At 37.6% G+C, this 27,649-nt stretch overlaps 1 long non-coding RNA gene across 1 annotated transcript; it reads left to right on the top strand.

Annotated features, from left to right (window-relative positions):
• The first annotated feature begins 1,337 nt into the window (after positions 1-1,337).
• On the top strand, positions 1,338-25,107 carry LOC127580932 (uncharacterized). Its single transcript, XR_007957907.1, has 4 exons — positions 1,338-1,400; positions 6,580-6,664; positions 21,914-22,074; positions 23,465-25,107. It is a non-coding gene; the product is annotated as an uncharacterized LOC127580932 (long non-coding RNA).
• The last annotated feature ends 2,542 nt before the right edge of the window (positions 25,108-27,649 follow it).

Genomic DNA, 27,649 nt, shown 5'->3' with positions numbered 1-27,649 from the left:
CCACTGATGCACGGTTGCTGCACTGTAACCATCTACAAATGCACTGCAGTTACTTGATTAGGTTACTTCAATAGTGTCTGCAAAACTTGAAACCCCTCCTACCAAGAAGGATAAGGGCTTGGGGTGTACCGCCACCAGGATGTTCCTTGCCAAGTTGCACACCATCCTGACTTTGAAATTTATCACGTTTTGCTCATGTTTGCTGGGGCTAATTCCTGGAATTCCCAACTAACAACACTGTTGGAGAGCCTTCACAAGAAGGACTGCATAGGATAAAAAAGGTAGCACATCGCCATTTTCTCAAAGGAAATTATCGATAGGTAATAAATGTAGGCCTTGCCAGATCACAAAAAATGAATAAATACAAAATAAGTACAGTTTCTTTCCATAAATCTGTGTTGACAATGCTCAATTAGTTATGATTTATTTCCAAGTAATTCTAACATTTGCTCTGTTAGAGATATTAGGTTAACTACCCAACCATTATTCACATTCTGTTCCTTGTAGTTTAAACAGTGTTGATGAATTTCACTATCTTTCATGTCATGTGGAGCATTCTAGAATCTAGTAAATCATGGAAGATGAAAACTAATGATCTCACATTTTCTGCAGCCATCTGTTTTAAAACCCTAGAATGTAGAACACCAGGTCCAGTGGATTTACTGGCTTTTGGTCCCACTAATTCCTCCGGTACTATTGATTTACTCACTTTAATTTCTTTAAGTTTCTATTCTTATTAAATCGTTGATTCCTCAATTTTCTGAGAACACTTTTTAATAAATTCTGCAATAAGAAGTATTTGTCTAACGTCTCTGCTTATCCACTATCTGTATTTCTTCTGGCTTTGTCTCTAATGGCATTTACTTTCAGTACTATTTGTTCCTTAATAAAGGAACAATTGAGAATTACAAATTTCACCATTAAAATGTTTGGCGTATTTAAACTTTTTTTTAATCTAATTTTGCTGTTTGCTTCAGTCAGTTTGGATTTCATTCTTGATGAATTTATTTTACTAATTTGGAGTAGGACCTTTGAAAAGAGTGAGTCTCTGTGCCTGTGTTTGCGAGTTTCACCTTGCAGAGTCAAGAGTTGGAGCGAGACTTGGAGCAGGATCTTTGAAAAGAGGTGAGTCTCTGTGCCTGAGCTTATGAGTTTCACCTTGCAGAGTTGGGAGTTGGAACCAGATTTGGAGCAGGATCTTTAAAAAGAGGTGAGACTGTGCCTGAGTTTGTGAGTTTCACCTTGCAACAGTCTAAATGAGGCACATTTGCAAATTGTCACCAGTTGATTGGCTAATTAACAGCAGTAAATAAAAGGAAGGTAGGTCTAAGTGGAGTGGCTAGTTTTAGAGTGGGGAGCTGAAGTGTTGGTTCAAGAGGCTTTAGTGAGAAGAGGTAAAGGTAAGTTCCTTTCTTTCTTTGCTGTGGTGTTCCCTTTGGTGCCAGGACAGAGTAGTGAGAATGGCTCTAGGGTCAGTGATGTTCAGCTTGTGAGTTGTGGGAGACATCCAGTCTACCTAATAACTACCTCTGCATGAGGTGCATCCAACTGCAGCTCCTTACAGATTCAGGGAACTGGAACTGGAGCTGTAGCTGGATGTACTTTGGCTCCTATGGGAGAATGAGGAGTACATAGATAAGTGCTACAGGGAGGCAATCACTTCAAAGCTGCAGGAGGCAGGTTGCTGGGTGACTGTCAGGAGAAGAACAGGGAATAGGCAGGCAGTACAGAGTATCCTGTTGGCTATTCCCCCCTCAATAACAGGTATACAGCTTGGATAATGTTGGGGGGGGGGGGAATGACCTACCAGGGGAAAGCTGTAGTGACCCAGTTTCTGGTACTGAGCCAGGTTGTGTGGTACAGAAGGGAAGGGGGGAGAAGAGGAGGGCAGTAGTGATAGGAGATTCCATAGTAAGGGGGGTAGACAGGAGATTCTATGGATGTGAAAGAGACTCCTGGAGGGTATGTTGCTGCCCTGGTGCTAGGGTCAGGGATGTCTTGGATCGGGCCCACAGCATTCTGAAGGGGGAGGGGGAATAGCCAGAGGTTGTGGTACATATTGGTACCAATGACACAAGTAGGAAAAGAGAGAAGGTCCTGAAGAGGGAATATAAGGAGTTAAGTAGGAAGCTGAAATGTAGACCTCAAGGGTAGTAATCTCTGTATTGCTGCCTGTGCCATGTGCTGGAAGGCAAGAATAGAATGATTTGGCAGAGGAATGTGTGGCTGAGAAATTGGTGCAGGGGGACAGTGTTTCAGATCTGTTGTTCACTTTTATACAAGATAAGAGGTGTAGATCGAGTTGACAGTCAGACTTTTTCCCAGGGTGACAGTAGCTAACACGAGGGGACATAATTTTAAGGTGATTGGAGGAAGATATAAGGGGGATGTCAGGGGTGTGTGGCACACAACACCCTCCTTCCCCCCCCCCCCCCCCCCCCCCCCCCCCCCCCCCCCCCCCCCCAAGCAAAGGTTATGGGGGCAGATACATTAGGGACATCTAAGAGACTCTTCATCAGACACATGAATGATAGAGAAATGGTGGTGGGGGGGCTATGTGGGAGAGAAGGGTTAGATAGATCTTAGAGCAGGATAAAATGTCAGCACATTGTGGGCTGAAGGTCCTGTACTGTGCTGTTATGTTCTAAGTTTAACATCATGCTTTAAGACTTAACTACATCATCCTCAAGCTTAATACTAAATTCTATCATATTATGAATACTCATCCCCAGAGAATCTTTACAATGGAACTAACAGATCAGCAGTTACTAATGAACACAGTTACTGGTCCAGAAATCACTAATTTGTTATGTAAACTTTACCTAAAGTTGTTACTTGGTTAGTTTCTCAACATTTTTTTTCTTGAAGATTACCCCTTACATGTTCCATCCTTCAAGCTCCTCGCCAATATGGTTCACTTAGATTAAATGAAGATTAAGGACATGATGATTCATGCAAAACACTTGTTACTCATTATTTCATTTTCTTTTGCTTTATACCTTCTCTAGCATTGTGATTACTTCTAGAGAAGGTAGGTTTATTCCACCAATGGTTTCTGGTGATTATTTGTCTCTTGGGTCCATCCATATTTTTCCACATCCTTGTTTTCTAGACCAAGATCCTCCCTCATGACTGCCTTTTATTCATCTGTCATCATCAGGGCTACTCCACCTACTGAAAATGTAGTTACTAACCTTGATCATTGTGCCATGACATTACAGCCTCTGTCAATATTGGGCCATTATTGCAGTTAGAATTTCTGATGCTGCTTGACACAATCTCTGACTACTTCAAGCTATCACTATCTATCAAACTCTTCTCATAAGACTATTAGATCTGCCTGAACTCCCTGCCCTCCTTACTAGTTTAAGGCTCTATTTAAAACCCTAGTTATACAATTCATAGGGCACTGATCCCAGTCAGATTTAAATTAAGTTTATCCAAGTAGAACAGCTCCCTGTTTCCATAGTACTGGTGCCAGTGCCCATGAATTGAAGTCTGTCATTCACACCACACTTTTAAACCTCTAATCTGTTTGTCTCACTGCAACTTTGCATGTGGCTCAAATAAATACCCAGAAATTAGTCCTTGCTTTTTAACTTAAACCTTAAAACTTCCTTAACAGAACCTCATTGCTCAGATCTAACAGTCTTGCTGGTTATATATGGACCAGAAAACTGGATCTGCACTCTCTCCAGTTTATTATCCAGCAATAAACAATTATTCATAGCTTTAGTACCATGTAGGAAACAGGCTTCAGGATTCCCAGTTATAGCCCTAAAGAACAGCATTTAATCTTCCAACATTAGTCAAGGTGTCACATGGAAACTCTCCTCTGGGAATCTTTGTTCTCAACTACACCAGTGAGCATATTCCTTGTGAATATTGGACAATGGCAAATGGTGCAACTTGTCTGCCAAAGCATCTGAGGTCCCCTTGCATGCCTGAGCAACTTGGATTTTAGTTTTGTTCCTGAATATGAATGTAAATCTAAATGGGTTCACATCTCTCCGAAAATGGCAACATGTGTGGATGGGGCAGTAAAGAAGGCATACAGAATGCTTGCCTTCATCAGTTGGGGCAGTGAGTATAAGTCAGTCATGTAGCAGCTGTATAAAACTTTGGTTAGGCCACATTTGGAGATTTTGTGTGCAGTTCTAGTCACTGCATTACAGGAAGGATGTGGAGGATCTGGAGAGGATGCAAAAGAGGTTCACCAGGATGTCATCTGGATTGGAGTGTATTAGCTATGAAGATGTTGGACAAACTTGGATTGTTTTCTTAGGAGCATCTGAGACTGAGGAACAACCTGATAGAAGTATGTAAAATTATGAGGCAGAGATGGGGTAAATAGTCTTTTTCCCAGGGTGAAAATAACAAATATTACAAGGTATTGGTTTAAGGTGAGAGGGGGAAAGTTTTTTTACACAGTGAGTGGTAGGTGCTTGAAACACACTGCCCAGGGAAGTGGTAAAAGCAGATACAATAACAATGTTTAAGAGCCATTTAGACCCCTGTGAACAGACAGGGAATAGAAAGATATGGACCATGTGCAGGCAGATGGGAGTAGTTTAGTTTGGCAGACATAATGGGCCAGAGGGCCTGTTCCTTTGCTCTACTGTCCTATATTCTATGTTTGTTCTTAACAGGATCAGACAATCTCAAAGAAATGAGAAAGGATGATTTAGTTATTTTCAAATCTGCAGGTTCTTTCAGGAGTCCAAGAATGAGTTTAAAATAACTTGGTGCTTCAAAGTTTTATTGGAAAATTTTAAAACAAAGAAACTGTCACAGAGCACATGGCACTAGCTTTACTATGAGGAGATGAGCCAAGACAAAGGACCTAAAAATGAGCAAGGGCCAGGGGGAAGAGAGATTAACAAAAAACAGCATCTTTTATACCTGAGAAGAGGTACTCCTTGGCTAACAATAGTCCAATCAGAAAACCTATTAGATAGCTGTGGCAAAACCAACCAATGAGGAAACATGTATTCACCTAATGGACAAACCAATAAGCTAAGTGATTATACCTTGTACAGCCACTTGAGGTGTATTAAACACTATACTTTTTAAAAAAAAGACTTAAAACAGTCAAATCCAACAAAGTCAAAGTTTGATCTGAATGGCATTGAACATATCCATTTCAAATGTCACTTATTAAACAATTTTTTATATGAAAATTAACTTTATTATGATCTGGAAAAGTCTGCAAATATTTGTCTTTATCCTAACAAGCTTGCAGGACTTTTTAAAACAGTGTCAGATTTACAATCTTCCAACATTGTTTTGTTATCACTAAGCATTTCTTTTTTAGTTCTGCACTGCACTTTTTCAGTTCTCCTTTACTCTTTAAAATCTTAACTTGACATTTGTACCTTTTTTCTTTTAAATGTTCTCCATATATTCAGTGCCATCTGAAGTATTACATTCAGTTCTGCATTCTGTACCTCAAAGGATGTAGTGATTTTGCAGGGATACAAGAGGGCAAATTAACATAGCACTATTGGAACAAGGGGTTAAGTTATGAAAACAAATTGCACAATTGAGCTTAAAGTTTGGAAGAGGGAGAGATGAACTAATCAGTGCTTAAAGTTATAAAAGGATTCCACAGCATGGATACATGGAAATTATTTCCTTTGGAGCAGTCCTGAATAAAGAGGCACATTTTTAACATTGGATCTTAATTTTTGAGGAGCAAAATCAACAAGCACTTTCACACATGAAAGGTTGTAGAACTCAGCAACTGCAGGGTCAAGTGCAATTTTCAAGGTTGAAACATATAATTGGATTTTTCTTATAGATATTGCTTATCAAGGGATATAGAACAAAGCTGGATAAATGGAGTAGGGCCACAGATGAAGCATGATAAATGGAAAAGTAAACAAGGAGTGAATGACCTCCTCTTGCTGCTATGGTCCTTAAATTAAGTAGAATGGCAATTTGAAGAACTTTAAAATGCAGCTTTTAAAAGGCTGCAACCCGGACTTCAAAGGATGCTCCAACTTATACTGAAGAGTAAATGTTCATAAACAAAATTTCTTGAATTATTGAAAAAAGCTGAAGAAACTGGGAAAGAGGTATATGTAACATGGAAAAACCCTACATAGAAGCAAGAAACAGATTATGCTAGTTAATAACAACCTGATTTGATGCTTAAGTAACTAATCTATTTCTGTGACTGAAAACTGAAGTAGTTATGAAACATAATTACAATGCAAGGCCACATGGTTTGTGTAGTGGTCATAAGAACCTGTAACACCAAGCAGAACAAGTTAATGGGATACAATGGAAAATCTATTTCATGCATTTTGTGGTATTTTGATGGGGTTTCTTAAACATTAAAGCAATTTGTTGTGAAAACCAACCTCAAGGTGAGTCAGTATTGCAAATGTTCAAATTGTACCACCATTATCGGGATTCTTTTGTGTAATTTCATAAATGTGGCACATAGTATATAACTTGTGAACTTGTAAAATAATAAAAAATTCATTGTGTGGCACATGATGCAGTTAATCCTGTATCTTCATTATATTGGATCATTCATTTTATTAATGTATTCAATTTTTATTACCTCTGAAGGTGATGGCCCATCTCTTTATATTACTGCAGTCCTGCTAGTGAAGGTGCTTCTATAATGTGCAATTTGGATTCTACAGCTACCAAGGTGAGATTTGAATTTGGGTCACTGGATTGCTGGTTCAGGCCTCTGGATTACTCATCTGGTAACTTATCTGATGCACCAACACCATGCCACCTTTTGGCACACCTGTGTTTTTCAAAGCTAAAGCTAGCATGGGAATCAGTGGATATGGTATTTGGATTTTGGACCATGTAAAAGACTATTATATGAAATTAAGGGTCATGGAATTGGAGATAATAAATCAGCATGGATTGAATATTAATCAACTGAAAATAATGTGGCTGTATATGTCAGTTTTAGGTGGAGTTGAACTGCTGCATTATCTTAGGGGGAAATGCTTTTATAATCAACAGTTATGACTTGGATGAGGAGAATGAACAATGTTGCCAGTTTTATTGATGTTGAAAAGGGAGGAGGGTAAGGAAGTTGCACAGAAGGTGCTAAGAATGTATTGAACAAACAGGTTCATTGAACAAGACACTGGCAGATGGAACACAATATAGAGAAATGTGAAGTTATCCATTTTGATATAAAAAAAAGTTTTTAGTGATTATATGCCAATTGTTGATATTCAGAAGGACTTGGATGTCCTTGTACACAGATCAAAAATTTAACATGGCTATTACTTGTTAATTAGGAAACTAAATTATTTGTCCTTCCTTACAAAAGGATCAAGTCATTGACACAACACAGAAACAGGCCCTTTGGCTCAACTTGTCCATGCCAATCAAGATGCCCATATAAACTAGATTGGAGTACAAAAGCAAAGTTTTCTTAAACTTTGCTTGGACCATGTCTGGAATACTATATATGGTTTCACCCTCTTAGATTCTCTTACCATAGAGATGGACAATATAGAAATTGTTTGAGAAGACATTGAGTACCTAGGGCCATTTTTTTTATTAGAGGACAGAAGGATGTTTGTTGATTTTATTTAAACATCTAGAAGTCCTAAGAAGTTTGACAAGGTTGACACTGAGAGGATGTTGCAACTGGATAGGAAATCCAGAACTGGTGATTACATTCTTAAGATTCAGGGCAAGCCATTATGGAAGGAGTTAAAGGGCAGTTTCATCACTAAGCATTTAGTGGATCTTTGGAATTCTCCAACATAGATGGTTTTGGAACCTCAGTTGTTGAATATATGCAAGGTAAAGCTTGATAGATTTTTGAATCAAGAGACATGAGTTGTGGTAGAGAATCAGGAATAATCTAATTGGATTGGAGAGCTGAGTGGCTCTTTCTTAGTCCTGTGATCAATATATTTTCCTTTTGGCTTTTTTTCATTGCCTTAACTTCTAGTGTTCCTCAATTGTGAAAAGAAAACATTCTTATGTAATGTCATTTCCTTCTTGCATTATTACTTGAATGTACTTAATGGGACCACATTCCCCTTTGCTGCTTTCTCTTACTGTATTTATAAAACAAAACTCTTACTGTTATTGTATAAGGCTAATCTGTGGAGGAAAATAATATTTGTATGGCCTAACCTGAATAGGGGATGGAGTTTCTTTTTGCTTGGTGTTACTCTGGCTGTTATTTTGTCCCAGATTTACCTCATTGGAGCCCTTACATTAATCAACATATTAATTTTAATCAAGTAAATGTTGATTTCCATCATAACTGATTTTTCACTATGCTTCAAAGAGTTTGATGGCTATCATAATGAGTTTCTTGTGCCTCTTGTATCATCTAAGAAAAAATAGCATGATTGTCAGGCTATATTACAATCTCTTATTGCATGCTACATGACCTAAGATCTAATGGAAAGCAATAAAAACTTCAAGTTAGTTTATACATGTTTTACTTGAGTGATTGTCCTTTAAAATGTTAGAGCTTTCAGTGCTTTCTTACTGCTGTAACATTAAGGTAGTAGATGCAGACATTTGCCAGTTATTAAGAAGAGTGTTCCATTTCATCACTCTTGGTTATTTGTCAGGAGCTGCTTGAGGGTTTTAAACCATCCTTGGTTATCAAAAGCTGCATTTCTTACTCGAGTGTAGAATGTACTACATAGCAGTGCAGTATTATTGAGAGTAATGGAGATGTGCATCCCAAAGAGTTCAATACAGTTAGAAATTTGACTGCATGTTGCAAAGGTAATAGCATAATCTTTACTAAAATCTTGTTATATATTCTGAAATGTAAAGTTATACTAGCTACTTTTTTCACATATTTAACATAAAATCAATGAATAATACTAATTGTAAACTTTGAACTGTTTGCCATTCTTTTGTTATCAATGCCGAAAAGTGTAATGAACCCCTTTGGAAGGACCAATATTAAAAGGCAGCTGCTTCTGTGCATAAAAGCATGACTTGAATCAACATTGCATGGGGGATGAATGTCAATTTTGATCAAGGTTGTAGGGAGCAATATTTTCTTGAGGCTGTGGGGACAACATTTTAATGTGCACAACTTGCACTGAATCATGTGCATAGGAATCAAAAATCCCAGGCCCTCTGCATGTAATTGCACAGAAACCCCATTCGTGCCTCAACGTTACATATAAAATGTATTATGTTGCCATGCTTAAAGCAACTTAATCCTGGTAGCCACAGGATCAAGCAGCTATTCCAGTTCAGGGCAGATTCCCCCTTGGTTGGGGATAGTTTATAGGGACAGGCATCTCCAAAGGTCAGTGGGTCATCATACCATCAGAATTCAGAACCAGGTGGGTTGGGGACAAATCATTATCAACTGGCACCCAGCAATGTGGTAAGGGTTTCTGAGAATGGATAACTTTATGACAATCCTTCAAGAATGTAGGTATTCCCTTCCTGTTGGATTTCCTGGCCATGGCTCAGAGCAGTCCTTTAACTCACTTTGAGAAAGGGAAGCTCTGCTTCTAGCTATAAGGTGCAAGCTGTTTGCAAAATTGCTGTTACAATATCCTGTCAACAATCTCAATCATATTTTGCCTACTGATTGATATTGTTGCATGCCCAGCAGTACCCTTTCAAAAGTGCTTCTTGCACATAAAGGACCAAGCTACTATTTCTTGAAGAGTACAGTGTATGCATAAAAATGACAATTGCTTTTACCAGGAGACACAAGACTGCAGATGTTGGAAAATCTGGAGAAACTGCTTTTACCGATCAGTTTTCATTCAGGTCAAAAGAAAACTCTTGCATTGCACATTCAAACATTACATCAAGAGATAAAATGTCTCGGTATGCCATACCTACTACAATTTTGTAAAGCATGGATTAATAGAAGGATGTTGCTATCATAAATGGAAATCTTCAAAGGTGGGCAAACAAGTTCATGAAGTGGTTGGGAAAAAAAACAAATACATTTCTAGAGATCATTAATTGAGACCTGGAATTTGGAGGAAAAAAGGATATCATTCTAAACTCTGCAGATCACTGGTTAGGCATCAGTTGGAGTATTGTGAACACTTGGGCACCACATTTTAAGAAAGGTATAAAGGCCTTAGAAATGATACACAGGAGACAGCAAAAATTACTTACATTGAATGATTAGGTATTTACAAGGAGCTGTAAACATTGTTTTTCTTGAAGCACCAAAGGTTAAGGGTTGATCAAATGGATTTCCAAGAGTTCTCGATCATAAGAAAAGCTGTTCCCTCTGAGTAGGTCAATAACCAGCAGTAAAAAATTTAGTCATTAAAATCTTGATGCTGTACCTGAAAAGGAAGTTAATTCCATATATAACTTTAAAATGGAGTTGGACAAATCCTTGGGAATGTGTTGTGTGTGAAAATAAACTATGGGCTGGTTCATAGTTAATTCAACCCACTTGTTCTCCTGTACTATTTCTACAGCTGCACAGATCTTCTGTAGTTCTGCATTATTCTTCCTCTGCCTCTTTTGCTCCATTTTCCATCATACTTCAGCAATGGCTTTTCATAACATTCCATAATATTAGCACTGGAATCCCACAAGGATCTTTACTTGGCATCTTCATCATTTAGGCTCTCCCCTTTGGTGTTTTATCAACTGACGTGGGAGTCAGCTTCCACAAGTGTGCTCATGGTGGCAAGCTTTAAATCTCCATTACCTTTCTCAGTGCTGCTATAGACTGAGTTGTCAGGCTGATTGTTCAATAGTTGTAGATAAACTATATATTCTTGAGGTTAAACATTCAGAAAACAGTAGCTATCATCTTAGACCTTTGTCACAGGCTTCATACAGTCATCACAAGCCCTCTTTGTTTTTAACCTGTTGTGGATGCTCTGGTTTAACCTGAGACACTCATTTGTTCCAGAACTGCCCTCAAATCTCTTCACAAGAACTGCCTATTTTCAGATTCATAACAGAGCCTACCATCACCCCTCCTGTTCTCACTGACACATGGTCTCCTGGTCCTCCACTGCCACAATGTTCTCTTGTTTAAGTACTTCCATGGTCTTGTATCTTCCTATCTCAAATTCCTGTAGGCAGTATTGCTCAATGCCCCAATGATTTTGATCATTGCATCCTTGAAGGTGGCAAAAGCCTTGTTATCTCAGAATGTTCCTACATAGAACAGTACAGCACAGGAACAGGCCCTTTGGCCTACAATGTTGTGCCAAACTAATTACATTAGTAATAAAATGCCCAACTAATCCCTTCTGCCTACACAATGTCCCTATCATTTCATTTCTCTCACATTCACATCCCTATCTAAGAGCCTCTTGAATGCCCCTATCATATTTTCCCCCCCTCCACCACCACCCCAGACAGCATATTCCAGGCACCCAGCACTCTGTTTATATTTTTAAAAAAAGCACAACATGTCCCACACATCTCCCTTGAACTTATCCCCTATCATCTTATGCATACCCTCTGGTATTAGACATTTCAACTCGGGGAGTGGGGGGGGGGGCAGATACTGGCTGTCTACTCCATCTATGCCTCTCATGATCTATAAACATCTATCAGATCTCCCCTCAGCCTCTCTCTCCAGGGAGAACAACCCCAAGTTTGTCCAACCTATCCTCCTAGCATATGCCCTCTAATCCAGGCAGCATCTTGGTAAACCTCTTCTGCACCCTCTAGACCCTCAACATCCTCCCTATAACGGGGTGACCAGAACTGAATGCAATATCCCAGATGCGGCTGAACTAAAATTTTATAAAGCTGCAGCATAACCTCCTGACTCCTGAACTCAATGCCTTGACTAATGAAGGCAAGCATGCCATATGCTGCCTTTACTGCCCTATCAACCTGTGTAGCCACTTTCAGGGAGCTATGAACTTAGTCCCCAAGATCCCTCTGCTCATCAGCACCGTTAATGGTCTTGCCATTAACCGTGTACTGTCTCTTTATATTTGATCTCCCAAGGTGCAACACTTCACATATGGCCAGGTTAAACTCCACCTGCCACTTCTCTGCCCATATCTGCAACTGATCTATATCCCACTGTATCCTTTACCAGTCTTCTATGCTGTCCACGACACCATGGAGTACCTTGTGAGTCTGCTTTTTTTTCTGTTAAATTCTGCCTTGATCTCGGGGGGGGGGGGGGGGGAGAGAAGCAACTGGACTACAGAATGTAATATTCAAAAGTTCAACTTATACCACTATAATTAAGTAATTTATGATGCATCTCATAACTGGTTTTGATTGGACAAATTCACTGTGTTTGTGCAACATAATGGTGAGAAGAATTTCAGTTGGGAGGTAGCTGAAATGGTTCTTGAAGAAATCAGAAAGCTATATAGTATTGTCTGGATGACTTGCATAAGAAAGTAATCACCAGGTTGTGATGAGCCATTTTGGAACATGCTTGCTTTGTAGAAATTGCTGGTGAATAACCTCTACTTAGCAATTTTTTTTGCTTCTGCTTTCATACTTCTGGGTGGCAGAGATAGTATTCACTCTTTGTACCATATTCACATAGGTATTTGAATAGAGCTCCTGTAAGAAGGGCACAAAAGAACATAATCTGTCTTTTGTTAGCTTTTAATAGAAGCTTCATCTGTGAAGTTGAGGGTTCTTCACCAACACTGCTTCACTCATTAACCAGAAAAGAAAATCAATTTGAATACAATTTAATTCTGCCAAAATTTGTCATTTAATCTGGCTGTTCCAGTCCTTTAAGTAATTGCAGAAAAGACAGACATTTAACCTTCTGCTATGCAAATCCCAAACATCAATGACTGAATTCTAACCTGGATATTACTGATTGTGCTGATGTACGATTGAACAGAAAAATATTGGGGAAATATAATGCCAAGAGAAATTACCAGCAATTTTTCACAAATACTGTGACTCAATGTTTCTAATTATTCTGAAGTGAACTTTAATCTTGAACCCAAAATTTTGGTGGGAACTTGGTAAATTTACTGTGTATCACTCACTTGTCTGGCAATGTCAGAGAACCCTTTAAACAGATGAACAATATAGAATCTTCTGGCTCTAGTAATTTATCAATTTGCACTAATTAAAGGGTGACTTAATAAGAATCAATGTATTATTTTAGCAATCTCCCAGATTATTGAAATTGTAAAGATTGTGTGAGACATCTTGAATTGCACAGGCTATGTGATCAGCTGTAATTCTAATATGGTTGGTTAGATGTTACTGAGCAGAAACAACATGGCAAAATATCATGCCAAGAAAAATTAATTAGAGCAATATAATTATTTCTCAGTATTCTGAAGTGAATAGAAAAGTTACACCTCGTGTGTATGGCATTTCATTTCAATAAGCATGCTATCCAAGTGATGCAACTGTTAATAAAATTTATGCAACAAAAGAATATTTTGATGCATCCTGTTAAGCATTCATTATAATGCTTTACACTTTAAATTAATAAATTCCTGTCAAATATTTATTTTTGCTCTTTCACTGCCCTAGCTGGGAAGTTCTTTGGACACATTAACAAGGAAAGTATTTTGATCTGCTTCAAGTGAAGAAACAGGAGTCTTGTCCCAGCAGGAGCCTGACAGCTACATACAAAGCAGGAGAACTATTGCTGCATAAGCAGTCTCATGAATATGTTAAATATTAATTGTCATTGTAACCTAAACAGTGTTATCCATTTCCACTGTTGAAGTGCAGATGCCAAGAAAAGGTCATTTGCAGGAATCATTTCTGCACATCTGTTATCAAAGTCAATACAGGATTACTGACATGTCAAGGAATATTTTCATTTGTTTATTAATGATGATTTAAACATGTTCTTTTAGTGCTTGGTATAAATCTGACAAAGCACACACTGACAAATGTACCCAAAAAGCCATGCATCTTGTACATTACTGGTGAGAAATCCAGTTTATTTTTATGATTGCATCTTAAAACTTGTCAAAATTGTTGGAAAAATTCCTGAATGGACTTAATTCCATAAGATATAACTTCTGAATTTTAACATTGGGAGACATTATTTTCAAATTAACTACCTATTTTCCTTTTTTGTGACAGAAAAACTGGGAATGAAACATTAGGGAGCTAATTCAATATCACCTATCTTCCATCATCATGCAACTTTGCCTCATTTGGCTAAGCTGTTGCTGCATGAAACAATGAATTTGATGGAATGATTTTGTAATATTCCCTCCTTTTCAAGTTTTGTTATAGTCTGAGAGTTTTAAAACATTTAGTATATCAGGCAGAATTAACTTTTGAAGCCTCCCTTATTTGACTATGCCAGTCAGACTCCAACAAACACAACACAATGTTCTAAGTAAAAACACAATGCTGAAAATACTCAGCAGGATAAACAGCACCTGCAGAGAAAGAGAAACATTGGTAATGCTGCAAGTTGATGACATATCATTGAATTATTTCTGAACGGTCATTGACTTGAAACCTATTCCTCTTTCCACTGATGCTGCCTGACCTAGTGAGTACATCCAGCATTTTTTTAAATTTCAGATTTCCAGCATCTGTAGTATTCTTGGAAACTGTTTCCAAGTTTGTTTTGGTTGTAGAGAATTCACACATACTGGCATCTCCAACCTCAGCATGAGTTAGTTTGTTTTGACTTTAAGGTGCTTTCATGGTATTGTTATGAAGCATACAACGTAGTTCATTTTTGAATCAATATAAACATTTTTAATCTCAGGAAGAATGAAGAATTAAGGAATAAGGTTAAATAGTATTAAAAAGATTTTCTATGTGTGGTTAGACAGCTTGATCTGGTGACCATATTAATCTTCAACTGATTATGCTGATGTTATTTTAAGTACTGTTGCAAAGTTAAATAGTCACCAGAAATGTGTATAGTTATTCTCCTGAGTGGTCACATGCATCAGAAGGCACCTAAATTGGCTATGCACTTGGAAATCTTGCCAACTTTGTTCCAAAGATATCACAATCAATTGGGGCAACCCCCATGGAAATTCCTGGGAGATCTGTGAATAACTGCAAAGCTGGCACTGACTTGTGCAGCTTTCTGTGAGTACAGTAGGAAGATCCAAACAAAGCAACAGCAAGATGCATGCTATTCAAAGTATTCATGGTACCTTCCTCTGAGAACTTTCCTTTGTTGCATCTAGTCAAAACTGCTACACTGGTTATAAAATTATGTTTGATACCACTTTAGCATAACTTTTCAACTTTCTAATTCTATACTTCTGGATATACATAAACCTGTGTGCTTGGTTTGTTTTTTCAGTCTTGTATACCTTTTGTGCAACCTTTGGTGATTTTTGTATTCCAAAACCCCATTTTGCCTCTACCCTACATAAATTTACACTTTACAAGTAATAAGCTGCCTCCCTAATCTTCTGACCAAATTGTGCTACAACATTTTCTGTATTGAATGTTGTCAATTTTTTCTCATTTAAAAATTGTATTTTTGATTTCAAACTCCAGCACCATAACACCACAACCCTTTTATATCCCTCTATAGTTCCTAGATATGTCATGCAATGCAATGATTACAGCCAAAAAAGAATTGAGAATTAATCTTTCAGTAACTCGTACAATGTCTGGTTTATTGCAATGTAAGATTGCCCTCATCTTCCTTGTTACAATGCTGTGCATTGCTGTACAGGACTTGAACTCATTTTGAAAGGATTTTCTCTCATTTTATGGATTCCTGTTCTATGATTTTAATTGCACTCTTCCCATCAATGTCATCACTTTTATTTTCTTAGCTCTCCTTTCCAGTTTTGTTTAGATTTGGGGCGACTACATTTCTCCCGGGTATCAGTGACTTCTTACTGGTTGAACATCTCTATTTTACCCTTTCTGCTAAGATATTATCTATTGTGGTTCAGTTGGAGCCAATTCTATTGGTACAACTTTTTTCTGTCCCAGAACAGGTTGTGGCATCCTTTGAAAAGGAACCCCTTTCTCACAGCCACTCCTTATTTGTCTGTGCATGAGTTTCAAGCAATAATTTGAGGGTTTTTAAATTTAAATCCCAACTCTGAATAGGATTTCCCTGCTATTCCTACCTATTTTGTTCCAACAGGGAACATGACAACTGAATTTACTCCCTCTGTTTCCAAGTTGCTCTCCAGCATTCATGAGATATCTTGCACCCTGGCATCAGGTATGCAACATACTCTGAGACTGTCATTATGGACTTGTGATGGAAAGAGGGTAGTCGGGAAAGAGTAGTGGGTAGGTGTGGTTAATTAGATTGGTTTATAAAAAATGAAAGACTTTGGTGCAATCTGGTTTTGTGATAAAGCACACAGGATCCTTGCTTGTACATACATCACTGTTCATTCAGACTTGCTGTAGCAAAATGTAAGAACTTGCTCAATGGCAGTTTATTATCAAAACCCTTATGCTATCACCTACCAAAATATAAACAATTTGCATAAATGGATGAAATCAATCTCACCTGCTCTAAATTGTGTTCATTTGACAGTATAGCTACTTTTGTAGGAAAAGACTTAATGTATATTAATCTCAGGATGTCTGGTCCATTTATTTTAAAAAAAGCTATCAGAAGTAAATATTAAAATTAAAAGTTTGAATATCTATAAAGGTTAGTATTTACAACAATATTCATTGAAATGTACTATTAATTATACATAAGGCCTTTGTCAGCTCTTGGGCATTGTGATCTATCATACATCATATGGCAATTGCCTGGGTATCTGCAGATAAGTCAGAAGCAAATAATAAGAAAATTGGAAGTATCTTTAAAAGTACAGCAGATTCTTTTAACTGGCTTTAAAAGATAAGAAAAGTTTGTGCATTACTGACCTCTGGATCTGTGCTGATAGTGGAGTAAAATGAGAAAGAATACCCAGCAGCAGAACCATTTATGGAGTAGGAGCAGATGAGGCTGTTATTTCTTAGGGAGATTCAACATTCAGCTCCACTGTTCTCTCTCAACTCAAATTGCAATAAATGTCCAGAAATATAAGTGTGCTAACTGATCACTTGCAGCATGTTGCTAAGCACTATTTTGGAAACTAGTACAGAGTGTGAGAAGGAGATCAGTTAAGTCTGGGTCCAGAATGAGTGGAGGTAATGGGGGTGGGTGAGTGCAAGGAGTGAAGCCAGAGGGTGGGGAGAAAGTTGGAGATTTAAAGCAAGGTGAAATTGGGATTTTGGTGGCAAGGGTCAGCTATCATGAGGGATGGTAAGCTTGATATTCAGGGAAATGGCTTAGTAGTTGGAGATGGGATAAGTAGTCAGAGATGTACTTAGTGATTGGGTGTTGAGCTTTGAACTATTGATCATACAACCAGTTACAGAGTTGAGAACATTGGTAGAATTGGTGGTTGATTGCAGACATGATAATTCTGGATAGGATGAATGCTCAAGTGAGGGGAATGGAATAGGATTAATAGTCAGAGGTAGGCTTGGTAGTTATGGACAATGCTTGATAGCAGTGGGATCAGTAACTAGGGATAAGTTGGTAGTTTTAGTAGGATTGATAATGGAATGGTAAGAATGGCAGTCAGGGAATGCAATTGATGGGGACACTGGTGATGGCAGGTCATTGTTCACCAAAGGGGGTAGTGGTTGGTGAAATTAATTGGTTGGAGGGGTTACTTATTGGAAGTGATGATCTTGGTGGATTGGCAAAATGTGATGGGGGTTGGAGGGGTGGAACTGTAACACAGGTTGTGGGAGATTCATAAGCTTAACGTGGTCACCATAAAGCAGAGGGATGAAGGAGAGTTGGTGATGTACCTACCTTAGAGGGACCCAATTGGTTGGGGTGGTCAGTACCAGCTTGGGAGCTTCTCAGGAAGCACTCCCTCCACCACACCATCCCCCCACCCCTTAACTCAATCAGAGGCAGACCTTACAGATTTAAGTTTCTGAATGTCATTCACAACATAGACCAAATGTGTTTAGGGCTATGGGCCAAATGCAGGCAGATGGAACTAGCTTGCTGGGCAAGACAGTTGGCATGGACTAGTTGGGCTGAAGAGCCTGTTTCCATGCTGTATGACTTGATGACTATGCATGCCTAAAAATTGTAGAACTCGCTTCCATGCATACCATTAGAGCAAAGAAGTCCATTTATGTGGATATTCCCTTCTGTTCTATCTTCCTATTTCTCCACATCTAAAACATTTTTTTCTAGCTGTTCTGAATTCAATGAATATTTTGACCTGAAGCATCAACTGTTTGTCTCCACAGATACTGCCTAACCTGCTGAGTATTTCAATCAATTTTCTCTTTATTTCAGATTTCCAGCACCTATAGCACCTTGCTTTAGCTTATATAATGAATAGAAATGTCTGTTGATCTGCGCACTACCCTTATCCTCAACCTATATGAAATTAGGTGGTTCATAGTCATTTACTTTTATGAATCATCACTATTTCTGATGGAACCACATACTCCACCATCAATCATCTTCTGGTACAAATACAGCTGAACTCATTCTTTATTCTATTCATCTGTATTTCAGGATTTGTGGAAGATCTGTGAATTAGATTGCCATTACACATTTCTACAATATTAATTTTTTTTAGTAGCTTACTTGAGTGTAATATAGACACACACACACACTCAGACTTCCATTTCTCCTCGAGCCTAGAGGTTTCTAAAGCTCAAATGAATCAGCACCTAATTACCACATGATTCATCTATTCATCTAACATTCTCCCCCTTCTGCTGTACTGGGTCATGAGCTCTGGCTCATCACCTAGGTTTCTCAATTAAATAAATTGCACCCTAATGCTTTCTTAATATCATTGTCTGAGAGTCTTTTCCTCCCATTTCACCCTCATAACCTTTCCCAGACAAAATGCATCAAATCAATTTATCCATCTCTCGCCAGCTTCCTGAATTGTCGACATTTAAGAACAATGCGGCAGAGAAGTATAGCTATTCCATTATTCACTCGGTTCCAAAAAGCAATCATTTCAAATCCAGGAAAGGATAAATGCAAAAGGCATGACATTTCCACCACCTTCCATTACTTAAGCTCCAAGTTCTCAAATATTAAGTTATAAGGTGCATTTTCAAGTTTAGTCCAAATTCAGGTATATTTCTGCAGTACTTTTCAAGATGCAGAGCTATTATTTCAACTTTAGAGACTTCTGTATGTGGGCAGAAAAAGCATAACAGTATGAAGGAAAGGAAATAATGATGTGTGTGTATGTGTGTGTGTATGTATATATATATATATATGTGTGTGTGTGTGTGTATATATATATATATATATATATAGAGAGAGAGGGAGGGAGAGTGATTAAAAATAGATTTGACTGTTAAACTTGGAACATGAACGTAGTTACACATGTAGGTCATTGAGTTCCTTAAGGATGTTCTGACAGCAGTGAATTTATTGATAGTCTGTGACCAGATTCCATGTGCACCTTTCTTCATATCCTTTAATACCTTTAAATGGAAAATTATCAATATTAAATTTAACATTAACAAAGGAACTAGCATCAGTTGCTGTATACATAAGAGAATTACAAATAGCTACCAGTATTTGAATGTAAAAGGATCAGATTTATTTTAGATTTTGTCTTCTAGACTTTGATTCCCAACAACTGGAACTTGGTCCCTACCAGTTCCTCATCTTGAAAGTTTTGATCAAAACTTCACTTAACCTTTTAAATTAAAATAAAAGCAATGCTAGATTGTTTACTCTCTCCTCATAATTGTTCTGGCAAACATGGGAAGACACATCAGGAAGAAATGATTGACAGTGGAGCAGGTATTACCATTAAAAATAGAAATCTAACCAGGCCAGGCTACACTAGTAGAAAGAGAATGACTAAGCCAAATTCAGGAGAGGGATGATTGTCATTTTGATACAGATAGAAAGAAAAAGTGAGTTAGCTAAAGTCAGAGAATTAGGTATTGAGTTCAGAAGGCTGCAACATGCCCAAATGCAAGGTGAGTTGTTGTTGTTGTTCAAGCTTGCATTTGGCCTTGTAACAGTGCAGGAGGCCACAGGCAGAAAGGTCAGAGTTGGAGTGGGATGGAGAATTCAAGTGAGATGGAACCGAATACTCTGAGACACTCCTGCAGACTGAATGCAGCTGCTCCACGAGCAATCACCTAAACTTGGTATAACATCTGTCCCTTTGTACTACAGATGCTATAATTACAAAGAGCAGCATCCCATTGGCCTTGTAAATTTTCTGCAATTGCAATGATTAAATGATTTATCTGTAGACATGCGCACACACATGCGTGCACAGGTACACATATGTGCATGTGCACACAAATGTGCACACTTGCAGACACAGGCACACATACACACACTTAATAGATTTATGTTCTATATTTTAATGTCCAAGGTTGTTGACCTCATATTTTGTAACACTGATATCCATTTGCCAAAGTTTTACCCATTTACTTGATCTATAATTATAACTTCTGCATTAATGTTTCCATATACACTACTTTCAATGCCAGCAGCCTTTGTTGCCATTAACAGCCAGGAAATGTGGTTTTCTATCCTCTTATCCAAGTTGGTTATAAAATGATGGGTAATTGTGACCCTAGCATAGGGCATCTAGCAATTTGAATTCCTATCCATTATTCCTGGTGTCTGTCTCCTACTGCTGAGCCATTTTCCTAATCAGGTGTATAATTTGTGCTCAATTCAGTGAACTTTAAAGTTAACTAATAGTTTCCATGGGGAAATGTATTAACAGCTTTTTGATGATCCATTTGCACAATTCTAGACATTCTCTTGTCTACTAATTTAGGCATCACTTCAGAATACTTAATTAGCTTAGGGAAGCCTAATTAACCTTGACCATTCTATGCCAATTCTCTCTGGTCAGATGAAAATTGTCAACATGTTCGATAGGTTCATCTTTAATAATAGTCATAATTTCCCAACAATGACTCGTCTATAATTCCTTAGTTTCACGCTCACCTACAGTATCTTAAACAGCATAGTCAGTTACATTATCTAAAGGATCTGCAATCGAGAGGTTTGGAAGATTGTAAAAAGGATATCTGCTTTGTTCTCATTTATTTTTAAAATCACCAGGTTCTGAAGGTTTGCCACTGTTTAATGCCAATATATTTTTCATTACTGTTATTTTCCTTTGACTAACTTGAATCCAGTGCAACATTAATTTCCTTTGGATGTTCAGCATCTTTCTGTGAACACTGTGTAGAATTAATCAGAACATATACTTTTTTCTTTGATAATGTCCTTATTCTCATTCACAATATCACAGTAACTATCATTACTCATGACCACCTTCATCTTCCAAATAAATCTGTAAAAAGAAAAAAAAATCATGTCTCTTCTCATACTTCAAGTTGAGATCCTAAGGGATCTCAGCCCGAAACACTATCTCTTTGCCTCCACAGATGCTGCTTGACCTGCTGAGTTCCTCCAGCAGTTTGATTTTTTTTTAATTTGCTGCATATTCCAACATCTACATTCTCTCTTGTCTTCATATTTTGTTTCTTTTTACCTGTTCTTCCTGTAACTATAAATTTTTTTGAGTCTGTATGTTTCTCATGATCTGTTCTGGTTTTTGCATTGTTGTATACTTTCTCCTTAGTTTGATGTTATTCCTTAACACTTAAGTTGTCTATGGCTGTTTGTCCTGGGGACGGGCCACTTATCTCTTATGAATATAGGCTGCTTCAATATCACATTAAATTCTTTAACACCTCCCACTGATTTCCTTGTAACTTATTAGCAGATTTGCTTGGTTCCAATGAAAGAACTCCAACTTTGTTTCTCCGTACACAGATGTTGCCTGAGCAGTTCCATCATTTTGTTTTTAAGCAGTTTCTCAATTTAGTGTACACTCTTTCCATCTCATTGTATTGAAGTCAGCTTTGTACTCAACCAGTATATTAGTAGTTAATCAGATTATTATACTCAGATTTTCTTCTTTTCCACATTTTTATTTCCTAAGTTAGTTGTAAATATATCTTGCATGATTTTTTTTGTTATATCCTACAGATAGAGGTGAAGATGAGGGCTGCTATTCCAAGTACAATCTTCATTACAGAAATCTTCATCTGCACACCCAAATGAATATACCCCAGATTAACAAGGTCTACAGGTGTGGGTTCAGCTCTGTGAAACATCAGCAAGAACAAAAATCTGAAACACAGCTACAGGTTTGAGGCCAACAGCAATATTTTTTCCCCAATTCTTGAACATGGGTTTTTGAATGTTGCCAGAGGCAAGTAATGCAGGGGCTTCTCTTTTGTTTTTCACTGGGTCCCCTCTTCTTGGGATATCAGCATGAGCTTCCCTCACTGGCTGTCGTAAGCTGCAAGTTGAGAAGCAAAATAAACAGAGTAAGAAAATTCCCTCTTGTGTTAATTAAATGCCAACTGATGTAGTAGGCATTGGCCCATCTCCTGTCATCAGCAAATCTGTGACATTGCAGGACCATAAGCAACCAGTAGCAGCTCACTACTAAGGGGAATTACTGAAGCTATTAGATCAGCTATTTCACCAATGATTGAGCAATAGAATAGCTTTTAGGTTCAATGTGACATCAGGCAATTCATTTATTCACCAAGCCATCATCACTGCTTCATTTTTAATAACCAAACATAAGGCAATTTTTCTCCCTCCCTCAGGGCAGGTTATTGAGCTAAAGCATTTCAGTGCATGAAATTCAGTTGAATACTGCTAAAGCTCCACACTGTGTTATCCAGGACACAAATCACAAGAAGTCCAATGAAATAATAATTGGTGTTGGAATTCAGTACATTACCATTAAGCTATTTGACATAGCAGTACTGTGAACTCGATGAGTGAAAGTTTGTTATTGATAAAAACATTCACAGCATGAATACTTTCACCACTGGCAAATGTTAGTTTCTGTTGGGGAGTTTTATTCATGGAGTAGATTATATTCTTTGTCTTTTGTTGGGTTTTGAAAAGAGGTTGTGAAATAAATCAGTAAGCCATGCAATGATACACTCTTAGCTCAGACAATGTTCAGATGCATAGGCTATGTCATGGATTTCAAGTAAATATTGAAGACAGAATGGAATTGTTGAAATGACTTTGGCTTTGAGGAAAATAGATATCACTAATCTCATTTAAAGTTTTAAGGACTTGGCTTACATTACACAGAATGTGTGTGATTTGAGTCTACAAGTGTGAAAATTAAGTGAAGAATTAATAACATGCAAACCTGTTAGCACTGGTATTGGTTTATTATTGTCACTTGCACTTTCTCTGTAATTGTAACACTATATTCTGCATTCTGTTTTCCTTTTTACTACCTTGATTTATTTATGCATGGAATGAACAAAAGTTTTTCACTGTACCTCGGTGCATATGACAATAATAAACCAATCCAATCCAAGTTGGTAGATCTTCAGACTAATTTAAAGTCATTTTTTGTTGATGATTAAACCCATAAGTAAATCCTAAATTAGAAAATTTATTTATGGCAACATTTTTGTGACATTTTGGGAATTTATTACACTTGCCATTAATGCAAACCATTTAAAAATACATCAGATAATATTTGTATTTTCCATCCAGGCTTTAAACTACTCTTTGACAAAAGAAGAAAATGACGGAGGAAATAATGATTTGCATTTCTATAGTATCCCTCTCACAATATCAGGATATTCAAAACACTTTACAACTATTGAAATACATCTGAATTGTACAGAAATCATTGTATACAAAATATGGCAGCCAACATGTCCATACCCTGTTCCATCTATCAGAACTATGATGTTCAAGATTATTTGTGTTATTTAGTGATGTATGAAGGATAAATAGACTTGCTTTGTTTCCTGGCTTCCAAAACTTTAGGATAACTCTTTCTGTTAAATAGTGAATAGACTGATCTGGATATTTTCAATTAATCAATTCAGTGCTACTAAGGTTGCATAAATTTTCATCTTGTACTTAATATATCTGAATCTGGGTGTTATTAATGAAGGCAAAGGGTCCATTCACAAGTTTAGAGCTAGTTCAATGTGGCTTCTGATTCATGCTGATGTTAAATTCATGGTAACTGCTTTCATTTTCTTTGCTTAATGTTAGGTAGAAAAATATGACCTCAAAAAGCTGTTGCAAACTTGCCTTTGTTCCCTCCTGGCTACTATTTGAAAATGACCTCCTGCCAGTCATCCAAAGTACAGGGCCATTTAATATGCAAATTGGGGTCCAATGATGTAAATCTTACCCTAATTGGAATTTTAGGTCAGAAGTTGAGATGGGTACAGAGTCCATCTTGTTCCATGGACAAGTCATCTCAAAGGTCTTTGCTAATGAATTCTTTGTCAATTTCTTAGGCTCTCAAAAAAAATCTGGAGCATTACGGCCCTACTCATCCTCCATCCACCCCTGGCTCCCTCCCCCAGGCACCCCTATCTTTGCCCCTGCCTCCAGTCACTGCCTTAACTAATGAATGTTCCCACCTCTAGTGTCCAAAAGTCAAAGTTGACTCCACGGTGTACTTTGAGTGGTTAGGCCAAACTGACCTCAAGACAAAGCATCGTGAGAATTTCTTTTACACGGAGTATTATTCTGCTTCATGCCAATGTTAAATCAAAAGGTTAACTGACTTTGGAGTCTGGTTTTAATTAAATATGACAACAACTGTGTCACAAAGGGAAATAGCTTTGCATTGAAACTATACCCAGGGGGACCATACTCTTAAGGACCATCCACAAGCATTGAACTGTATCTAAGGGGTGGTGAAGGTTAGAAGAACTGGCAGGAGGAAGAAAATATTAAGTAAATGTTTTAAGTGTTGATTTATGGCATTATGTTAATTTTAATGAAAAGTGATTTACAGCTGTTTTAATTGCATATTTTACCTTATGTTGATTAATAATTGATCTATGTGCTTCAACAAAACCAGTGAAATTATACTTGCTACATATTGCTATAATTCATTAGGATGGAAAATTAAGAATCAGTGGAAAGTGTTAGTAATGCACCATATTAAGTCTTGTTTAAATAACAATACTTAAAATCTGGTGAGAACTGACGGGGATGGTGGTCCTGTATTTGCATGTAATGAGCTTGCCTATTAGAAAAATCAGTGAAAATCATTATTAAGAAAACTCAGTGTAAATCAAATACGTTGTATTTAATGTCTATGATTAATATTATAAATTTAGGTTTAAATAATCATTACTGAATTAAAAATCCTTTGTTCATTTCACTATATTTCTATTTTAATTAGATGCTGTCCCATAGTAATAACACTAATGAAAATCATGATCTGAAAAACAGGTCCTTGGGAATATCATAAATATTTTAGATTGGAATTACTTTTGGTTACAGCTACAGCCTACAGACAGTGATTAAAACAATTTGGATTTTTAGCTAGTGATGTACTTGAGAATGCTATTCCATTTAATGGAATGTGCACTAATGTGGGGTTCTCTTAATGTGTTAGTTCCTGTCATTGCCTTTAACCTCTGGAGATCTAGATTAGCATCCATCCTGTGCTTAAAAATTGAAAGCTCACATGCAATGAGCATATGATAGATACAGAGACAAAAGAGACTTCAGGTGCTGAAATCTGGAGCAACAAACAATCTGCTGAAAGAATGATTCAAGTTAACAGTATCCAATACTATTGTATTGAAGTTTCTGTCTGGAGAATGTCTAAGACAGGAATTTCCTCTATAGTTTTAGTTTCATGCACAGGTTACATTTTCAAGAATTCCCTTCTGCAAAATACTTGCATCTCTGTAGCCTTCTGAAAGTGTCATTTTTTTTTAAACTAAACTTTTGCTCATAATTTCTCCTTCTTTAGTGTTGAACTTTTTTTTTCCCTGGATCTTTGTGATTTTCTCTGCTAAAACTGAGATAAATACAAGATGTTGCCTGTTTGGGTAAGCTGTTCAGATTTTAGAAGCACTGGGAAACTACTTAATGTTTTCTACACGTTAAGAGCTCAGATAAACTGATTTTAATTAGCCCTCTATCAATATGACTTTCTGGAATAAAATAATGGGCATTAAATTCAACAGCAATAAACATAGAAAACCATATGCAAAATGAAATTGTCATAGTTCAATTTGTCTGTATTGGGCTACCTATTTTGACAATTTTATTAAGAAGAAGGAAATTAGTCAGAACAGCAATGATCTTTGCATAGTATTAGACAGCAATATCATTGGATCCTTGATTATTTTCTAACCCAGTGGTTTTCAACCTTTTTCATGCTGCGGCCTGCCCCCCTGCCAAAACATGTCCTTGTTAGAGGGCGGACCATCAAAGCCCACAAAATCAAACAATCGATAATTCATGCATACAACACAAATTACTGCACATAGGCCCTAATGAAATAGTGACTATTTCAGTCACCGATAATTACCAGCAGTGTCTTTCAGTGTTCAATTCAATGTGAAGGTTGTGCCTGTTTTGCACTGCAGAGTTTGTCCAAACGTGCGTTGCATTGATTTTATCATGCGTTTTCAGAACATTTGAGCCAGGTCCTTGCAATGATAGATTTAAACGGTTCAAAATGTTGAAAATATCTGCAAGATACGCTAATGTGGCAACCCCCATCTCATCTGTCAAGAACTCTGCCAATGATCCGTTATGCTCATTTAGAAAAATGAGCAGTTCATCTCGCAATTCATATACATGCTGCACATGTCCTTGTGACAGCCATCTGACTTCTGTATGTAGCAACACGCTTATGCTCAGCTTCCATTTCATGGCATATGTTTTCAAACAAGAAATGATTGAGTGGCCTGGCTTTGATAAAGTTAATGATTTTAATGCATGTGGAAAACACATCTGCAAGATTTTCATCCATATCCTTTGCTGCTACATGTGGAGCTACTTCTTTCACTCGTGTGACTAGACCCGACTTCTGTTCCGTCATTGTGGCAGCACCATCCGTGCATACTCCAATACACTGTGTCCACGCCAATGCCGATTGTACAAAAAAAAAAGTGTCAAGCACACGGAAAAGTTCTTCACCAGTTGTATGCCCTGGGAGTGCCTTGCAAAACAAAGTCTTCTAAAGCCTCTCCTTCCCAGCAATATCGAACATAAACCAACAACTAGCGCAGCACTGGCAACATTAGTACTTTCATCGAGCTGAATCGTAAATCTGACTTGCTGAAGACATGCTATCAGCTGGCTTTGTACATCTTCTGCCATATCGCCAATTCTTCTGCTTACTGTGTTATCAGACAGTGGAATGGCTTTCAGTTTTTGACTGGATTCTTTTCCCAGTACAACTTCGCACACATCTACTGCTGCAGGCAGTATAAGCTCTTCTCCGATTGTGTGAGGCTTTCTGGAACGTGCTATTTGTAATGCTACCAAATATAATGCGTGAAGAGCCTTCTCATTTACAGTGGCGCAGGCTGTCGTTTTGCCTTTCTGCTTGAGGTACAGCTCCTTTTGCTGCTCAAAATATTCTGGATGCACTGTTGTTAAATGGCACTTCAATTTCGCTGGTTTCATTGCATTGTTGGACAGCGTTTGCAAACACACAACACAGGTTTGTCTGCATTTGTCCCCACTGAGATGAAGCCATATGAAATTATTCTGGATCATACTTGCATTGTTTTCTCTTACGGTCACCCTTATCCCCCTTCGTCATCAGAATCTTCTGGTTTCTGGTCAGCTTTTCTCTTCAGAAATTTCTCCATACTCAGCAATACATGCTGGATGGTTTAATTATCAAAACTAATCTAAAATTTACACACATGCGCACTTTTCGTTTAACAGTGACGT

Source organism: Pristis pectinata, chromosome 20 (genome assembly GCF_009764475.1).
Source record: "Pristis pectinata isolate sPriPec2 chromosome 20, sPriPec2.1.pri, whole genome shotgun sequence".
In the NCBI taxonomy this organism is placed as follows: Eukaryota; Metazoa; Chordata; class Chondrichthyes; order Rhinopristiformes; family Pristidae; genus Pristis; species Pristis pectinata.
Note: the sequence above shows the minus strand (reverse complement) of the source record. Positions and strands in the feature narration are given on the sequence as shown.